Source organism: Xenopus tropicalis, chromosome 2 (genome assembly GCF_000004195.4).
Source record: "Xenopus tropicalis strain Nigerian chromosome 2, UCB_Xtro_10.0, whole genome shotgun sequence".
Lineage (NCBI taxonomy): Eukaryota > Metazoa > Chordata > Amphibia > Anura > Pipidae > Xenopus > Xenopus tropicalis.
Window position 1 is genome coordinate 95,015,826 of NC_030678.2, and position 19,570 is coordinate 95,035,395.

Genomic DNA, 19,570 nt, shown 5'->3' on the forward strand with positions numbered 1-19,570 from the left:
GTAGAAGAAGTGACAAGTTTTGACAGTGGCATTATTACAGTTAGTGTGGTGGAAATTCTCTTGGTTATCTGAAACAGAAAACCTGTGCCTAGAAAGCTAGAAGCACGGTAAAAACATACTGCATCTACTAGAGGTCTGTACATACTCCAAGAGATAAGCATGTCTGGCCTGATATCTAAGGCTGATGCCAGACGAGGCGTAGGGCGGATTTTTTCGGCAAGTGGCAAAGTCTCACGTTTTCATGCGTATATCGGCTACATGTGCCTGCACCCGAGCGTACTCCATTCATTCCGGTGCAGGCACATGTAGGAGGCGTAGGGCGGAATTTTCAGCAAGCGATTTTCCGCTTGCTGAAAAAATCCGTCCTACACCTCGTCTGGCATCAGCCTAAGGCATGTGCATAAGTAGCGTACGGAGCAGAAAGACATGGGTATGGGTTTGGTGTGGCAACATTTTGTGGGTTAGGGTCGGGACCAGGTTGAGTTTTTCCTGACCTGCACATCACTAGTGTGTAGTCATTGCCCTGAGGGCACAAGTGATTTTATTACTTTTTATGTTTGTATTCCGAGATGGGCCTGTGTTTCTGTAAACTGCAATTAAACTGAAGAAAGTAGGGCTACTTTACCTTTGCAGACGCATTGTTTAGAGTGCAATTTCAAACGCAGTCACCATGTTTCGTAATTGCTGATTCTTTAGGCCATGCCTGAACTCCTAATCTGTGGCAGAGGGGTGTTGTAGTCTGCCATATTCATTATATAGTGGGCTGGTGGGGGAACTGATTTTTGGGCCTCTGTGTAATTGAAATGCCAGGGCCTATTTTCAATCATACTCTGGGCCTGCTGTAGCCATAATTGTTCTGTGCCTAGTGATTCAGAGCGCAAGGGAACCCTGGAGCTACTTTCTGGTCAGGGGGTGGCAGTAGCTCCAGGGTTTCCATGCCTCAATAGCACCCAAATCCAAAGGCAGGAAGGACTGAGCGTCATAGAGTGCATCTATGCATAGCGCTTTTTTTTTTTTGTTGCAAGGAGTGCATTTTGCCCAAGTAGCTTTAATGAATGTTTTTTACATTCAACTCAATGCAGGGAAAGCACAAGTTGCCCACTGTAATTACCAACATAAAAGGGCCCTAGTATCTATTATGGATCCCATTACAATATGTAATGGTGCAGTGCTTTGTCTTGTACTAACACTGATGATGCTAGTGGGGAATGTCGGGTACTACATACATATTCCATTTTGTGAGATATTAATGCTGCAGTACAAATGTATACCTGTATCCATGGAAACTCTAGAATGCAAAATACTAAAATGATTTTGCTCATAGTACTTTGTGCTGCACCTGAGCACTTAAGAGGCCTGTGACCATTACAAAGAACTTGAGGAAAATAACTTTTTTTCATGACTCTTTTTAGTGAAAGAAGATTGTTGAGGGATTTCTTATACCCAAAGCTGATTAGAAGTTAATGACGTGTGCTCTGATGGAAAGTTTAATAAACACAGCGTTTATATGGTGTTGACTAAAAGTTTATTTCCTCTGGAAAATACATAAAATGCTTTGGTCAGCAGGAAGCTGTGCCCTTCATGAATACAAAGAAAAAAAAACAAATCTACTGCATAAATATTTGCATAAATGGCAACATGGTTTCTAATGCTTGGTTATATTTAGACAGAGAGGACATTGCATGCAACAAAATAATTGATCGGCAAATATGATCTCAGGTATCCAGTTCCATTGGAATAGGTAGTGTTCAGAGTGAAAAAGAATCATGATACATTGTCAGTAGATAGGGCTTATAATGCATAGGCTCCTAACATGTAGTGCAAGTTCTTCCCTGCAGTTCAAAATTAATCACCCAGTTTTTACATACTTGGGTGACATTACTTCCACTGAATACTTGATCCCAGAGACCAAAGTTAGACCATGCACACTGTAATACAGTCTGAACATATGGAGGGGTTATGAACATGCATGTGCAGAGGGAAAAGTTGGCCACCTTGTAGGCATCAACAAACCAGGAAGGCGCTGTGAAGGCATACGTAGTCACTATTGTTGAGAAACCAATTACTGACAAAGTAAAGGTGGCCATACACTGTAGAGGTGGCCATACACACTAAGATCCGCTCGCTTGGTGAGGTCGCCAAACGAGTGGATCTTCTCCCGATATCCCCACCTACAGGTGGGTGATATCGGGCTAATTCAGTCGTTTGGCCCTGATTTCAGGCCAGATGTCGGTTGGCAAGGTCCATCGTTAGTGCCCATACATGGGCCAATAAGCTGCTGAATCGGTCTAAGGGACCGATTCGGCAAACCCCTGATATACCTATCACTGGAATCTATTTCTACAAAAAGTATGAATAAATATTTTTATATGCTGAAATCCAGTTGGAAAACAATTCTTCTCTTTATGCATCATTGGAAAGGCAGGAAGGAGAGACTAAACCATTGATGTTACACAGCTTACGGACAGTATGTAGGAACTACATAATCCACAATGCATTGCACTGTGATGCCCTTTTGCTTATTGACATCACGTGTGCAGGGAATTGTGGGATTTGGATGATGCAGGCTGAGTACAGTTGACAACCGTTACATTTTTTTTGAGTCTCAAAGTAGTCAGCCAGATCAGCAGGAGTACAAGGGGCCAGGCTTAGGCTACTGTTCCAAACCATATTATTACATTAAAAATCAGGAAAAGGCTGTATACTTTGATGTCTATTGCAAAGTTGCTTGAAAAGTGTTTGGGTAGTGTTCCCCTTTAAGCTTTCTTCTTCAAGGTAGTGGTTTCCCATCTCTGGGACTGGCCACCCCTGTGGGGTCCAAAAAGTGGTAGAGAAGCAAGGCAGTAAGTTTGTTTTTATGTTCATCGGTAACACTGTTACAAGCCACAGGGAGGCCTAAACAAATGTTGGATCACAAAAGGGGAGCTTAAATCCAAAAAGTCTGAGCACATCTGCTCTAAGGAGAGCAAATAAGCACAGTGAATTAAGATGAAAAAGCCCAATGAATAATAAGTTTTTAAAAAATACATTTTCCAGTGGTTTCCGGCACATTATAGTAATTGGATATTGTTAGAGAATATGTCTGAATATAAAACTTTGTAATTGTATTTAGCCCTTATAGAAAGAGTTTTAGGCCTTCAGATCAATAGTGGCCACTATTACTCCTATGTGTAAAACAACATGGCAGTACATTCTGCTGCACATTCATATATTCAATCTATTAATCAGATATGGTTATGGGAAAAAGTTAATTTAGAAAAGAACTCCTAATGATTCTGTATAAACTGGTCTAAAATGTGTATTACATTGTAAAATTGATATATGTGATTTTTGAGTTTCTTCCGAATGATCACATTGCCTGGTGTCATTTTAGTGCATGTATAGGACCTGTTATCCAGAATACTTGGGACCTGGATAAGGGTTCTTTCCATAATTTGGATCTACATACATTAAATGTACTAAAAATTTATTAAAAAACATTAAACTAATTGGATTGTTTTGCCTCCAATAAGTATTAGTTATATCTTATACTTATACTGTTTTATTATTACAGAAAAAGAAAATAATTTTTAAAAATTTGAATTATTCCAGAGCTTTCTGTATAATGGGTCTATGGATAACAGATCCCATACCTGTACTAAGAAACCCATGACATGCATCATGTTATTTCTAGAGAAGCATGCCAAACAATCTCTAGTGTCTTTCTGGTATGTGAGGCAGCTATTAGAGCAGCAGTTGCAGATGCTGATAGTCCGTCACCAGGTTTTTGGGGATATTCTGCCATTTTATTGGATTCTGAACTCCTGCTGAACTCATTTGTTCATATATTACTTGTACTCACTTTCTAAGACTGTAAAGGTGGTCATACACGGGCCGATTCTAGCTGCTGATATCAGTCCCTTAGACCGATTCAGCAGCTTAACGACGGGCAGATCTCGAACTGGCAGGTTTGAAATTTAGTTGAATCTGGGACCATATTGGCTTGTTGACGGGGTCCCCGAACCGACGGATGCCTATACTCGTTGTTCTAATTCGATTGTTTGGTCCCAGGGCCAAATGACCGAATTAGCCAGATATCGCCCACCTGTAGAATCTTAGCATGTATGGCCACCTTAACTCTTGTATTCATTGCAATGTGTGTATTTAAACAGTGGTTATCTATGTATTGCAGCCACTGCCAGTAAGAAATATTAGAGATACACCGGATCCACATAAAGTAAGGAAGTGGAGGAATCCTCTTGGGTAGCACATGGAGAAAATTTAGCAATTTCCTCAGTCATGTGACCTAATAAATGAATTACTACATCATGGAAGGGAAGGGAAAAGAAGACTGTCGATAGACATCATGAAACAAAGGAAGTTTAGGGAAGGTTGATACTGCAGACGAGACTGGTACACCTAAATCATAGCTGGTGGAGAAGAAAAGAACCATAACTATACATTAAATATTCCCATTAAAAAGGTACAGAGGAAAAAATAAGGTAGAGAGTGAAAGAGGGGTCCTTCAATGTATTCTAAAAATCTAGGAATATATGAACATTGCAGAAATAACTTCTTTAATAACTTGTTTTTCTGACCAAATACTCTGAGTTGACAGCCTACTAGCAAGAGAATAAAAGAGTCTATTGTTTTAACCCAGTTGTACAGAAAAAATAATGAATTTATGTTGTTCTGTTTAATTTTTATTTTATAATAGCAAACAAAGTGCCCAGGTCTGCAATACTGTCCAGTTCTTGCACAACCTACTATACCATTTTTTTCTTTATGGTAAACCCTTTCCATGAAGCACTCTTAAGTGCAATTGTAGCCTCAGTATACTATGTGACAAACCCTAGGTTGGGAAATGCTGCCTGTATTACATTTGGTAAAGGCCACAATCAGGCACTCTTTATTGATCCTAATTTGTGTATATAGAGCTGAATTATTATACAGATCTATTATATTATACATCAACCTGCCCCTTATGAATAATTTTCCTATTGCTTACACAAAAGATGGGAACAGTTCTTTATGAAAGCCAATTAGTCTACCAGTATATTTTTTTGGGATATTGTAGGAAACCAATGCAAATACAAGGAGAGCTTGCTACCTTCATACAAACAGTCACCAGACTGTGGCCCCAGCACTGAGAGGCAATCGTGCTAACCAGTACACTGCCATGCTGATAATTATTTACGATTCACTTACAACCAAATTATTTATAATGCAGGAAATGCAATCTAAGAAGCATAAGGAGTGCAGATGTAACTTAACGTTTTACAAGGGGACTAGTAACAAGTGACAAGGGGTTAACTAGTACAAACCTACATATAAAGCTGCAGCTCCCTCTTTCCAAGTGGGTAAAGCTTTGTGTGAACTTAAATGCATGTGTATAGTAATGCACTTTGTGCTTGTGTTGTTCATTGCTGGTGAAACCACAACCAATTGCTTCTTTACCATTGGCAAGGGTTTCTGAAGGTTTAATCCTACCTAAGTATTTTAATTTCCCAGCATTACATTATTGAATATAAAATTTGATGTGATGATGAGTTTGTTTGACATATCATTTGCAGAAGTTCATCTTACATAACCCACATATATATTGTAGTTATTGAAAACATACACTGAAAAGTATTATCTTGTTTTCATTTTCTGGCAATGTGTCAAGGCTCTGGGATAACTTTCTTCTGAGTACTCCTGTACCTTCATGTGCACATTTTACCAAATCCACCAACACCTGAAAAGGATATTTGTACTATGACCTCTGATCATTGACCTGCTATACACGCAGTAAATCTAAATCTAAGTGGTGGCAGTTGGTTTCCAGAATGAATGGCGGGATTATACAGCACACATATGGGTTGCTGAGGTAAATATGCTAGTGTTGTAACTCATGTTTAGAAACGCCAGTCTTTTCTTGCACGCACACAGTTTTATTTTAGAAGAGGTACAAGTACTTGTATGGGAAATAGTACTGGTAATTTGTAATTATTCACCTATTCTTAAAGACGTTTGCTTTTTATAGCTGGAAACAGTCGTTTTCACTTAGCTATATCATAAATTGTAACACTGTTTCGAAACCAATTTCTGGGTAGTAAAGATAATATGTTGAATCTTTATTTGGGTCCCCCCAAAAAATGCTTAATGGGCACTGCTTTAAATGATTCTGGGACTCTTTGGTGGCATCTAATATCCTTAAAAATTACATTAATAAGTACATTTACTATTTACTCATCCGCAATGTTTGCTGTAGTTTCCCTTTAATCTGTTAGGTTTGCATCTGTCAGTTTCATGCCATGCATAAAGCTGCAGAGTAGTCATCATGCTAATATATAATTTCATTTGTTGGAGCACAGTGAATATTTGGCTGACAAATCTAATGTCATTATCGGCACCAAATTGATATAATTAATGCTAATTAGGCTCATTCTTCATGCAGGGAACAAATAGCACACATTAAGCTTCAAAAATGACTACCACCATTCTTGGCAGAACTAATTTAAATCTGCATAAAAGAAAGTAACCTTTTCCCAATTTATGACAGTAATGATTCATGGAGTGTATTAGAGCTGATTGGTCCCAGCAGGGTCCATAGGCACCAGTGACGGTCATTGCAAGAACCTACATTGTAAGCATTACTTGTTTTTGCTTATTTTGATACATACTTCAGTTGTATTAGTTCTTTACAATTACAAGGTAAATATTCTATGCAGACAGTTAAATTTGTATTGCTGGAAAGGGAGGATGAAGGATGTTTCTAAGTATTTTAAGTATTAGAAGGATTTAGGTCAGTAAGAAAAATAAAGGATAGTAACATTAGATTATGATATTGTCATTAGCTTTGAAATTCAGTTATCCCGGTTTGTTATACCTGGGGAATAAACCTGAAGCCTTAGGTTGCAGTGCGTGTGTTTAGTTTCCCCTCTGAATCCCCTCTGGAATCTATTTGTATTAGGCACCAGGCTGTATGTCATTTCAAAGAAAACATTGTGTGTGCCACAGATTTTTCATTTTATAGTAGTCGCTTAGGTGCCAGCGAAGTGCTTAATTCCACTAGAACTAGTATGCAGTAGCATTCTATTGTCTGTATAAGCCTAAAGGGATGCTGTTTTTTATTCTCACAGCTTCCATTGTTCCTACTTGTAGTGTGGACTTGGGCACAACACTGGATCTAGGTCCCTGTTTTGTTCTTATTTTAAGTAAAAGAGTTTCACTTCATATATTCGGCTCTGATATTTAATTTCAGTCCCAGAGAAACATAGAATAGCTTTGAGTATGAGCATTTACAGTCCCATGGGTGCCCAAAAAATTAAAGCGTACCAAAATAATTAATATATTATGTGCTGTTGCCCTGCACTGGTAAAGGTATGTGTTTGTTACAAAAACACTACTATAGTTTATATAAACAAAGTTGCTGAGTATCTACGGGGGGCAGCCATTTAGGGCTCTGGCACACGGGGAGATTGGTCGCCCGCAACAAAACTCCCTGTTCGCGGGGGACTAATCTCCCAGAGTTGCCTTCCCCTGCCATCCCACCGGCGAAAATGTAAGTTGCCGGTGGGATGGCACACGCGGCGGCGCGATTTCGCGCAAATCGCCGAAGTTGCCTCGCGAGGAACAGGGAGTTTTGTCGCGGGCGACTAATCTCCCCGTGTGCCAGAGCCCTTACATTGAAAAAAGGAGAAAAGGCACAGGTTGCATAACAGATAAGCTGTGTAGATTCCCATTGCATTCTACAGAACTTATCTGTTATCTGTTATGCAACCTGTGCCTTTTCTCCTTTTTTCCAGTTTAAATGGCTGCCCCCTGTGGATACACAGCAAGCTATAGTAGGGTTTCTGAACCAACACAAAACTGTTACTAGTGCAGGGCAACAGTACCTACATTGTTCAGGTGTATAGTTTTATTTTAATCACTGCAAACTACACCATTTTTTGACATGGAAGAGGGAAGTTGTGCCAAATCCCAGTGCTGTTTTCATAATTCAACTGAATCCTTCTGGTTTGGGTTCAGTTCAGAAGCTCATGTCATGTGACAACTGAATTCAGCATTTTTTTCACAAATGATGTGTTTTATCTCAATTTGGAAATTTAAATTAGGGTTCAGATTCAATTTGCTATTCTGGCAAATAATTAATGGAAGATTCAGTATTTGCAGAGCTGGGCCAAAAGGTACTTGCACCCAAGGCAAATACTTTCTGTCCCTTTAACTTCCACTTACCACCTCCTTACTCACCTGCCCACTTGCCACAATAGCCCTCCTTTCCACTTTCTACCCCACACCCCCACACTCGCTGCTGCTTGCTCCTATCAGGAACTTAGATTAAGCCGGGGGGGGGGGGGGGGGGGGGGCTCAGGGGAGTAGGAAAAAGGGTTATCATGTAGTATAAGATGTTTTTTGGAATTGCACACTGCCCTCAAAAGTTGTGTCCTAGATAGCTGCCTATTCTGCCTTCTCCTAGTTCTGATGCTGGGTATTTGGCCAAGTCTAAAGCTAGGAATTTAGTGAATTCCTAATATGAATTACTGAATATGTATCTGCTAAGACTGAAAAATCCCCATAGCTCCTATTTCCACTAACGCAATATAGCAAGTGAATTCTTGACATTAACAGATGCACAGAAGAACGCTAAAGGTCAGATATAACCCATCTGCCAGTCTTGTGACATTTTGCTTGAAGGGTATTAAAGTGTTAATGGCACCGGAATTCTGTCAAAATGTCTTCCCCATATAGCATAACTGTCAGTGCTATTAGCACACATCTAAATTGTAGTTGATTTTTAATAATTCCTTTCCACAAATTGGTTTTATTATACAGTATTTGCCTGCAGTTTCTAAGAAGTGTGCTTTCTCTGGCTTCCAAAGGCAAATCAGGCAAACATGCACTTTTGGGCTATATGTTGCTAGTTGATATTCACCCTGTTATCTGTCATTGACAATATATTTTGGGTGAAGATTTTCTATAGCTTCTATAGTGACAACAAACCTACTTGACTTATAAATAAATGGTTTTGTTGCTCTTGCACCCTTTGGATGACTTTAGGTTAATGCCACACGAGGTTCATTTTCTTTTTTTTAAGGTAAGATTTTTATTTGTTTTATATCCAATTCAAGTGAATCCTCTAATTTAATTCCAGATTTTCCCTTAGGGCAAGGGCACACTAAGCAGATTCACCAGTTTCTTCTGTAGCTCCATTGACAGGCAGTGTGGAGCTACACGGAGCACATATTGGCACAAAAACACAAATGTATGCATTTTCATGCTGATATGCACTCCGTGTAGCTTCACACAGGCTGACACCAGCTTGCCAGTGTCCACAAAAAATATCCACTTTCCTCCATGTCTATAAAAAAAGCTTGAGGGGGAAGCCAGTGAATCCACTTAGTGTGCCCTTGCCCTTAGAGTCAGTTGCAATTCAATAAGGAAAACTTATCTCTGAATCTGAATTATTTTCTCCTCAAATTGAATCTCAAAACTTTAGAGTCCCTTTACCAGTGCTACCAAGATTTTACCAAAATATCCATAGAAAATGTAATGTAATTAACTAGATGAATTCTCTATAACTAAAAATGGGTTGTTCTTGCCTAAATACAACATGTAATATGTGTAAAGTGGTATAGTTTAAAGATTGAAATTAAAAATTACGTCATGGTTTTTATGTCGTACTTTTTATTTCTAAATTGCACTGTTTGCAAATAATTCACTCTATCATTTCAAATTTTATTCTTGAACCAACAAATGTATTTTTTAGCTGTAATATTGGTGAGTAGGCAGCCATCTCAGTGCATTGTGCCTGAGTCTGAGCTTTCAGAAGGAGCCAGCGCTACACATTAGAACTGCTTTTAGGTAACCTATTGTTTCTCCTACTCCCATGTTACTGGACGGGGCCAGACTTTTTTTTTACTATTAAGTACAATTCTAATATCCACCACTTTTAGCAATACAGGTGTCAGAAAGCTTCTATTTTACTACCTTCCCATTGTTCTGCTGATCGGTTGCTGGGGGGGGGAGGGAGGGGGGTGATACTTACAGCACAGCAGTAAAGAGTGACTGAAGTTTATCAGAGCACAAGTCACATGGCCATGGCACCACCTCATGACAGTATTCCTTTAATTAAATGTATTTACTTTTAGAGAATGATTTGAATTCACATTCTACCTCTTGGTCACTCTTGCCCTATAATATTTCTGTGTAAACAACCATTGAAATAAATAGTTACGTTTTGTATCTGTAATTTAAAAGAAATGTATCCTATTAGACCTCGATCCTATTAGACCAACCAGTGGCTCCCAAGCAGTACATTGCTCACTAACACCTTGGATGTTGCTCCCAGAGGCCCTTAAGAGATGCTTATTTTAAAATTCCTGGTGTGGAGGCAAGTATTGTTTGCATAAAAAACACTCGTACTGCCAGGAAGAGCCTTGCGTAGGCTGCCTGCCCATATAGGGCCTTCCAAATGGCTAATTACAGCCCTATTTTGGCTTCATGGGAACAGGTTGTGTGTATCCCAACTCTTTTTTACATTTGAGTGGTGCTCACAGCAAAATGTTGGGGACTCCTGATTTAGCTCATTAATTTAATCAAATGCATATTCCACATTAATGCAATTTCTGAGCATACCAAGTAACAGGCTACAGGTACATTCTTTTATTATTTAACTTTTTCAGTTGCCCCCTCTCCATGTTAAATTAATAAGTCATGAAAAAAATCACTGGCACACACAGGAGCCTCCATGGCTTTGTTGTATGGCCTAAAAGTCACAGTGTAGAGAAGCATGCACCTCTCTGTGAGGTTATACATATAAAAACTTAATAAACCTCTAAATGGGACCTTGGGTGCAGGCTCAGTGTACTTTTCTGTCAACACGTGGGGACACGCAGGGATATTGTTTACATTATGCACCAAATTCCAGTCACTGATGAGGTATTTAAAGGCAAAAAGACTTAACATTAAAAGACTATAAAGACAACTGTTTAAATCTGTGTGGCGATGTAGGCCTCCCAGGGTCTCTAGGCAAACTATAATAACTGGGGTGGACAGAGACTGGGGTACACAGATTACTGGGCTCCTCAACTGCTTGGTATGCTACTTTAAAAGAAATCCCATCTAATGGAATCTGAGTTAAAGAAGCTCTTAAATTAACCCATCAACATAGCCATGGATTCCAGTGATCAGGATAGCCCTGGACTCAGTAAGTTACCCAGTGCTCATTTGGTCCTTCCAAGGTAGATAATTATATTACCAGTGGATAAATAACCTGCACAATGGACTTCTGTTAACAAAACAGTACCAATAAAGGGTGAAGGGGGGGGTTGTGTATTTTTTTGCACCTGTTCATCACATGTAACTTAAAGGGAAAATGTGCCAATTTTGACACCACAGCTTCCGAAAAGGTAAAAGAAAAGAAACACAATTAATCTTACTGGAAATTATGAGTGTAATGTTTCAAAAAGTTTCAGTGCATTGAGATCCCAGGGACCTATAGTTCTCACTGCTCATTATGGCGCATAAACCCTAATATGTACTTTGTCACTGAATTAAGTCATCTCTTCCATTGCTAACTGATGAAAGAACTGCGTAAGCTTAACAAAGTCTGGGATGAAACGTTCAGTTATTTTTCTGTTCTAATGTTAAAATGTGTTTTCATTTACCAGCACATCTTCATATTATTAGGTGGGATTAGCATGATCTGCATAAAGGAATTTTACAATGGGAATAATATGCTAAATCCTGTATTTATTATTTTCCTTTTATTTGCATCTAGAATATGAAAATTGTGGTTAGGATTGCCAAAATAAAAAGTAATAAAATGACTGTAATTGGACATAGTGGTATTTCCCAGTGTCCCATACACCGTATAATGTAAAAATAATAACTAAATAAACAATATCAATATAACAAGGAGTGATTAAGCAGCTGTAATAATTATAACTCTCCATGTGTAGATATTAAGGTTTCCCAAGGACAATATGCCATTATACTTATAGTTTAGTTTCCTGTATGTACAGCATATATACTTATGTAGTGCTCCTCTGTATTCAGTACAGTATAGTTTTACTATACACCAATAGTGCAATTATAGTGGAATGATAGTGGAATACAGAATCTTTTTCCTGTGGTTTTACATTCTATATGCATACCCTTCATTGTGTTGTGCAGTAGTCTACCTACATATAGTCATGGGGTTGCAATGGGGGAACAGTCACAAACTGAGCAACATATGAAGCATATTCAGAATCTGCCAAACCTCAAAACAACCTTGCTGTTTCTTTCTTTACCCATTAGCCTCTTAAGAATGCTATAAATTCAAAAACCAGGAAGGTAAATAGAAGCTCCAATAAAATGAAGGCAAATGAACATGCCATAAAATGTTTTTATTTTTACCCTGAATTCTTTTGTTCCATTAATGACCAGAATCCTGATCAATACTGGTTTCATGGTATAGCATATATAAATGAAAACTAATTTAGGTTTACCCATCACATTTTGACTCGGCTTTTAAGAGCTGCCATAAAACTATTTACAATGTTTCCTTTTTTCTGCTTTTTTTTTTTACAACAGCAAAAATGCAGTTTTACCTAATTTCGAACCACTTTGAATGCTGAAATTTATTGTCCCTTCTTTTGAACCCACTTTCTTGTGTTGGGAGTTTGGTGTCCTGAAATTGACACCCAGACTGATGTTATGGGCTATAGTTTAAAAAGAAAATAAATGTAGAGTTTTTATATGCTCTTTTTAGGTGCTGGAAATATTCAGGGCCAACAGTTTACAGTGATTACTACATTTCCCCATGTTATAGCAAGATTATCCACTATAGTGCATGCTGGATTATACCAAAAATATGTTGCTATACAATTAAGTTATTTTATAAAGCCCTTGGATATATAAATGTCTTGGACAGCCATATTCACTTGAGATATATAGTCCTGGTCTGGTCCATTGCCTACTGTTTAGATGCTGGATTAGATATGGTTGCGACCCAGCAGGCCTAGACTAGCAGTCTGTGGATTTTGCCAAATGCCAGAGGGGCTGCTGTAAGATTCCACTATGTGGGGACTATTTGACCCTCTGTGAACTTAAAATGCCAAGGCCTATTTTGAATTCCTTGTTTGGACCTGCCACCCAACCGGTATTTGATCGGCCTAACCAATAAATCACATGCTAGGGTCTGGGCCAATACAGCAAATTTACTTGCTGTGACTCCATCCCATCCCTGTCCTGCTCTGCTGCTCAATTCCTAGGGGCCCCCACACCCCCTCAGTGGCTCCCGCTGCCCACTCGTTCACCCTCCACCAGTTTAATCTCATCCCAGTCTGCAACAAAACAAGCAGCAAAATATTGTTTTTATAGTATGGTAGTTATCTTACAGGCCAATCAGAGGCCAATGTTAAGGAAGTACAAGGATGTAATCATATCACTTATTGATTTTGGTGACAAAATTAATCTTTCAAGATCGTTTTCTCTTCAGGAAATCAAGCCGCTTGTTGTTTTGTCTGTCGTCTAATCCACAATCAATGCTCCACGTTAATCATTCTCTGGGAGAGTTATGTCTTTGTTTACTTTCATTGCAGCGCTCTACAAATTAACTTCAATCCAGATTGCCACGAAATCATTAAATGATAGCAAAATATATTTCATTAAAACTACACTATATTTTGTTACCCTTCCCGCTGACCTTTCTAGGAGACATCTTGCTTTCATTATAAATGCAACAGACAAGGATTGTAAAATCTCTTGCAAAGGATTCAGCATCTTTTTTCTGACATATATAACAAGTTAAAAATGAAAAGGCAAATAAGATGGCAACATGAATCTGTTAACTTTGGTGCATTATTTATTGCTAGTTTAAATTGTATTAACAATCTGTTCCTTATGGGGATTGAAATTTGCTTTCAATGAAAATTTAATTGCATGCATTCTATAGAAAAATATGGCTTTATAGCTGTCTGATTGAATAGCAAAGTCATCCAGCTTGCACAGATTGCTATGATTTGCATTGTTCTGCAAGCAATTAATAGCAATGTAAAGAAGCATAGCATTTTCTGGGGGGTTTTGTACTTAATTTAGAGTTGTTAGTTGTTCTCAGTTTTAATAAATTTAGGAAGGCCTGTAATTTTTACTTTATTAAATTCCATTCATATTTCTTATTGTACCATGTGTCTGCCATTTGCTTTCTTTGTTTTAAGTTAACAATGGAAGTGTATTCGGCTTAGAGAACAACAAAATCAATATATAATAATCAATATATGATTATGATATGATATAACCAATATAAGACGCTCTTACAGGACTTTCTCAAAGGCTGTTGCTACAGCCAAAACGTCAGTTCCTCTGGTTCATTAAATATCTTCTGAAGTCCTGAGAGAGTGGCTTCTATTTGTTACATTGTTTATTGAAATACTTTGAGGACTGCACCCAGGCATTTCTACTTGCAAGTGACGGGTGTGCCGGCATTTTCACTATACATACATATATATATATATATATATATAGTCTGAGAGTTGAGTTGGGGATTGTGAGAGACAATTTAGTGGGAGGAGGGCAAAAAAATGTGTGGGATAAGCCCTGAACCCTTTAGTTACACCACTGCCAGTGAAAATCAAAGGGCCCTTGGAACTTCTGAATCACAAAAGTCTCTCTTTGTAGCAACGTTCCTGACCAATCACCTCTACCAACTCTGTGAAACATAAAGTGGGTCATGTGTGTCCCTTTTCTAAATAATGCTTCAAAAGAAGAATGCCTGCTTCTCATTAAAGCCATTCTCAGGGCTCCTCATATGATCCCTTAGGGTATTTTTTTTTGTTTGTGTTTTCTTGCATTGGCGGTCTGAGGACATTCAAATATTCTCCCTCTACTATTTCCCCACATGCTTTTTTTTTTTACTTACTATTTAAGGTAAGATACTAGGGGTTAAGTTATCCTTCACATCTGCAGGCAGCACAAAACCTCTCTTGCTATGCCTAATCATATAGCTGTGGCTCCGCCTCTTTCACTCAGTTCCCTCTTTCACTCAGTTCTTTTGTCCTGCTTATAAGCTAGAAGAGCGACCTAATGCTCGAACATAGAGGCTGCTGAGCAGCCCTTATTCACTCACACAGGCTAGCTGAATGGCCTATACTGCACACTGCCCTATGAATTAATCTACCAGAACAGCAGCCCAGTGGAGCAGTTCTTAGGATTCCTGTGCTACATAGTAGTATCACTATTAAATGCTTCATTTTTGGAACAAGAACAACAAGAGCTTATCTCAGTGGATTGCAATTATAGTAGGTAAGAGCCCACAGAGTCATGGGATCTCAGTAAGGTTTCAGTCAAGCCTCTTTATACTCAAAGTGGTTATCATGGAAGGTAGTTTTTAGCACTAATTTGTAGCGATAACATCAGTTAGACAGGTAGTCTGAGACAGGTGCCCTGTCATTTAAGGAGCCCTGGTTAGTTCTACATCAGGACAAGGTGGTTTTAAGAATGATACCATCATTCCTACCCAAAGTAGTATCCCAGTTCCACATTAACCAGGACATTGTCTCACCATCCTTCTGTCTCAGATCTAACACTCAGACAGAAGAGGCATTCCACCAGTTTAATGTTGTGAGGGTGAATATATAATATCTTCACAGATCAACAGCCTACAGTCAGATGGCCTGTTTGTGACGTATAGACCATATCACACTGGGAAGGCTGCTTCCAAGAGGACAGATGGCTACTTAATACTCTCCAGTTTCCATACTCTCTGTCGGGTATATTGACTCTGTTCAGTACCATTCCTCTAGACCCACCAGTAGATCATGGATATTAAGTAATGCAGCCTCCCCAGAACAGATCTGACAAGCAGCCACATGGGCATCAATTTGCACTTTCGCAAAATTCTATAGCTTGCAGATTGTTTCTTAAGCACAAACGGCTTATGGTCAGGAATTGCTACAGGCTGCAATAGAGGACAGATTTTGGATGTCCCCTTGCATCTGCATTGTCAGGAAGGGCCACTAGAAATAAATGGATTTTGGACCAGAGAATTCTTTTCTTGTAGGCCTGGATAAGAGAATTAATTAGATATACCATGTGATTGGAGCTGCACATCCTCTATCTCTTACTATATTCTCTATCTCTACTTACAACTGTGCTTACAATGAACTGAAGAAAAGAGGTGGAGCCACAGATACAGGTATGGGATCCCTTATCCGGAAACCCGATATCCAGAAAGCTCCGAATTACGGAAAGCCTCCCATTATAAGCAAATAATTCAGATTTTAAAAATTGATTTCCTTTTTCTCTTTAAAAATAAAACAGTGCTTTGTATTTGATCCAAACTAAGATATAATTAATCCTTACTGGATGCAAAATAATCTTATTGAGTTTAATTAATGTTTTATTGATTTTTTAATAGACTTAAGGTATGAAGATCCAAATTACGGAAAGACCCCTTATCCGGAATACCCTTGGTCCCGGGCAGTCTGGATAACGGGTCCTATACCTGTATATGAAAAAGAAGAGCTAGAGAAGTTGTTTTCTCCTGCCTCCAGAGGTGAAGGATAACTAGCATCTGCACAGACTGCATATACGAGAAAAGGATTATCTGGTAATTTTCCAAAATCCCCAAATTGCTCAAATTATGCAAGACAGCACTTTATTTGCTTTAGTAGTCACTGGCTGACACTGTCTAGCGTTACACCATTTGTTATCCACAAAGTCCCCAAATCTTTCTCAAAACGTTACCATTAGGGGGCAGATTTGTTAAAGTTTGAGATTAGAGCTTACCACAATAAAATTCACCCACTTGCTAATTATTCCTAAGGGATTTTTAGAAGCATATTTATCAATGGGTAAAAGAGTTTGATAAATACATTTCTAAGAATCCCATAGGAATGAATGATAATTCTGCCCCTTAGCATATAACTCACATTTATGTTTTTCAGCTGAAGTGCATAAACCTATTTTGCCAATTTGCTTCCAAGTTCTTTTATTTATTCACTGCAAAGAACATCTTGCATAGAACAGTTTTGCACAGTTTAGTTTCATCAGCAAATATAGAGACAGTACTTAAATAAACGTCAAGGTCACACATAAAGTCAATTGGTGGACCATTATAGGAAGCAGAGGCTTTGAAAATTGAATACACTGCTCCAATACCATAATCATGAGGTATTATAATGTATAAAATTATATCTAGATTTGCAAAGATCACATTCTCATGGGGTAAAACTAAATCAGAAATCAATTTAAAAAAATGTGGAGTATAAGCTAAATAATAAGATAGTGAGCTAACAAAATCCTGCTAAAAGAAGTCAAGAAAAAATCCATCTGCACAAATACATTGGTATTGGTGCATTTAGGAGACATGGAACCAGCGCCGGATTTGTACTCAGTGAGCCCCTAGGCCGCCCCTCCCCTCTTCCCCGAGCGCGCATGCGCGAACGCTCAACACCCCCCCCCTTCCCCCCCGCGAGGTCCCCATTGCTTCGTATGGGGGCAAAATTTAAAATTTTAGTTGCAGCGGGGAGGCATGCCGCCCTAGGCCTGGGCCTTTGTGGCTTCTCCACAAATCCGGGCCTGCATGTAACTTTTCAAATCAGACTTCATATAGAAAACAACTGGACATTCCAGTGTATTTAATACACTTTTATGCACTTCAGTCAGACAGCATAAAACAGGGGAATTTGGGCACTAAGTTTTTGTATTCTGTGGTTTTATCTTAATTTAATTTAGAGTGCTTGTTCAGGTTTCTGTCCTGATACCTGATTTAGATTCAGGTTCTACCATGTTTCTAACATTTCAGTTTGAATACTGTCTCCTTTCTGAGTATCTACAGTAGTGCGGGTGACTCCTGTTTGATCCTTATCCTTGAAGAAGTTTCCCTGCACAACTCAGATTTCCAGTGCTCACTGAAGAGGTTGTCTACCTGACTGTTCATTTGCTTTTACAATTAAAATAATTCACCACCTGTTTTAGATGACACCAAAAAAGCCATGGATTCTATAATGCAGTTAACCAAAAAGGCAGCATTACTATCCTCTGATACTCCGTTATGGGGAAACAGTAACCTTTCACATTTTGCAACCTTCCCAGAAGCAGAAACTTGGACTAGGCTGCGGAGTGAAATGCATCAACCATCTATACACAAATGGAGAACTACACACGCTGCCTTTTCTACAATAAACTATCTTTCTACCGGACTTGTCAGAATTCAGATATGCACAGATTACACACTTTTTTTTACAGTTAGCACAAATAAAGCATTTTGATCTAGAATGCCGTATAGCCCACCCAATCAAATCAATGCTACTCTCAAATACTTACAAACATTTAATTACCAAAAGGTATGACCCACAGCCTAGGGTGAAATACAAATGGAAAACCAATGGGATACAAATAGATCCCGACGACTGGGAAGAAATTATAGACAGTCTATAGTAGGGATCCCCAACCACATTCAAATGGAAAAAGAGTTGGGGAGCAACACAAGCATGGAAAAAAGTTCCTTGGGATGCAAATAAAAGCTATAATTGGCTATTTGGTTGCCCCTATGTGGACTGGCAGCCTATAGTAGACTCTGTTTGGCTTTACACTGGCTTTTTATGCAATCAAAAACATGCCTCCCAACCAGAAATTAAAAAATGAGCACCTACTTTGAGGCCACTGGGAGCAACATCCAAGGGGTTGGTGAGCAACATGTTGATCACGAACCACTGGTTGGGGATTACTCATCTATAGCAACCCCTAGTAAGTACAAGAGATAAATGTATACAAATTAAAATCACTTACCAAACCTACCTCACTTAACAAAAATTGCACATCATGGGAAGAAGCAATTCTCCCAACTGCCTGAGGTGTAAGGCCCATACAGCTAACTTTATGCATTTAATGTGGGATTGCCCTGAAGTACAGCTGTTTTGGCAACAAGTCATGGATTTCATAGGCACAGAACTGGCCTTACCACATGTACTTAACCCAGCCACATGCTTGTTGGGCCTCCTTGACTCCCTGGTACCCAGAATAAATACTAGACAACTAATAAGACTGTTCATTTTCTATGCAAAAGTATTGCCTTACAACTGGAACTGTATAAGCTTACCTATTACCTACCTGGATAGAGGATGCCTGAAGAAATTTAAAAATATCTGGTCTCCTTGGCTAGAATCACCTGCTACATATACACAGTGACTCTTTTACTCTCCAGCCCCTTTTCATTTTCCTCTCCCTTTTTCCTACATTTTTTCTCTGTCAATAATAAAATAATCCAGCATTAATAATTCAGCATTTGAAAAAAGTTCAATCATATCTGCACTGTTTTCATTCTACTCATAAACACCATTTTTTTCCAAATAAGGAGTAACTAAAGTGTTTGGGGCTGATTCTTCAAAGTACGAGTTCAAATGGGTAAAATTTGGATTAGATACGATAATTTCTGATGATCGGAAATGTCACAAATATGCTTATGAAAAAATCGTAATAGTCACAATAATATCGTATTGGCGATCCAAAAGTCACAAAATTTTCGTATCCGAACAGTTCTAAATGGCGGGAAAACCTTTTTTACTTTGATCCTTCTGTCCATGTTATTGGAAGCCTCCCATAGGACTCAATGGCACTCTGC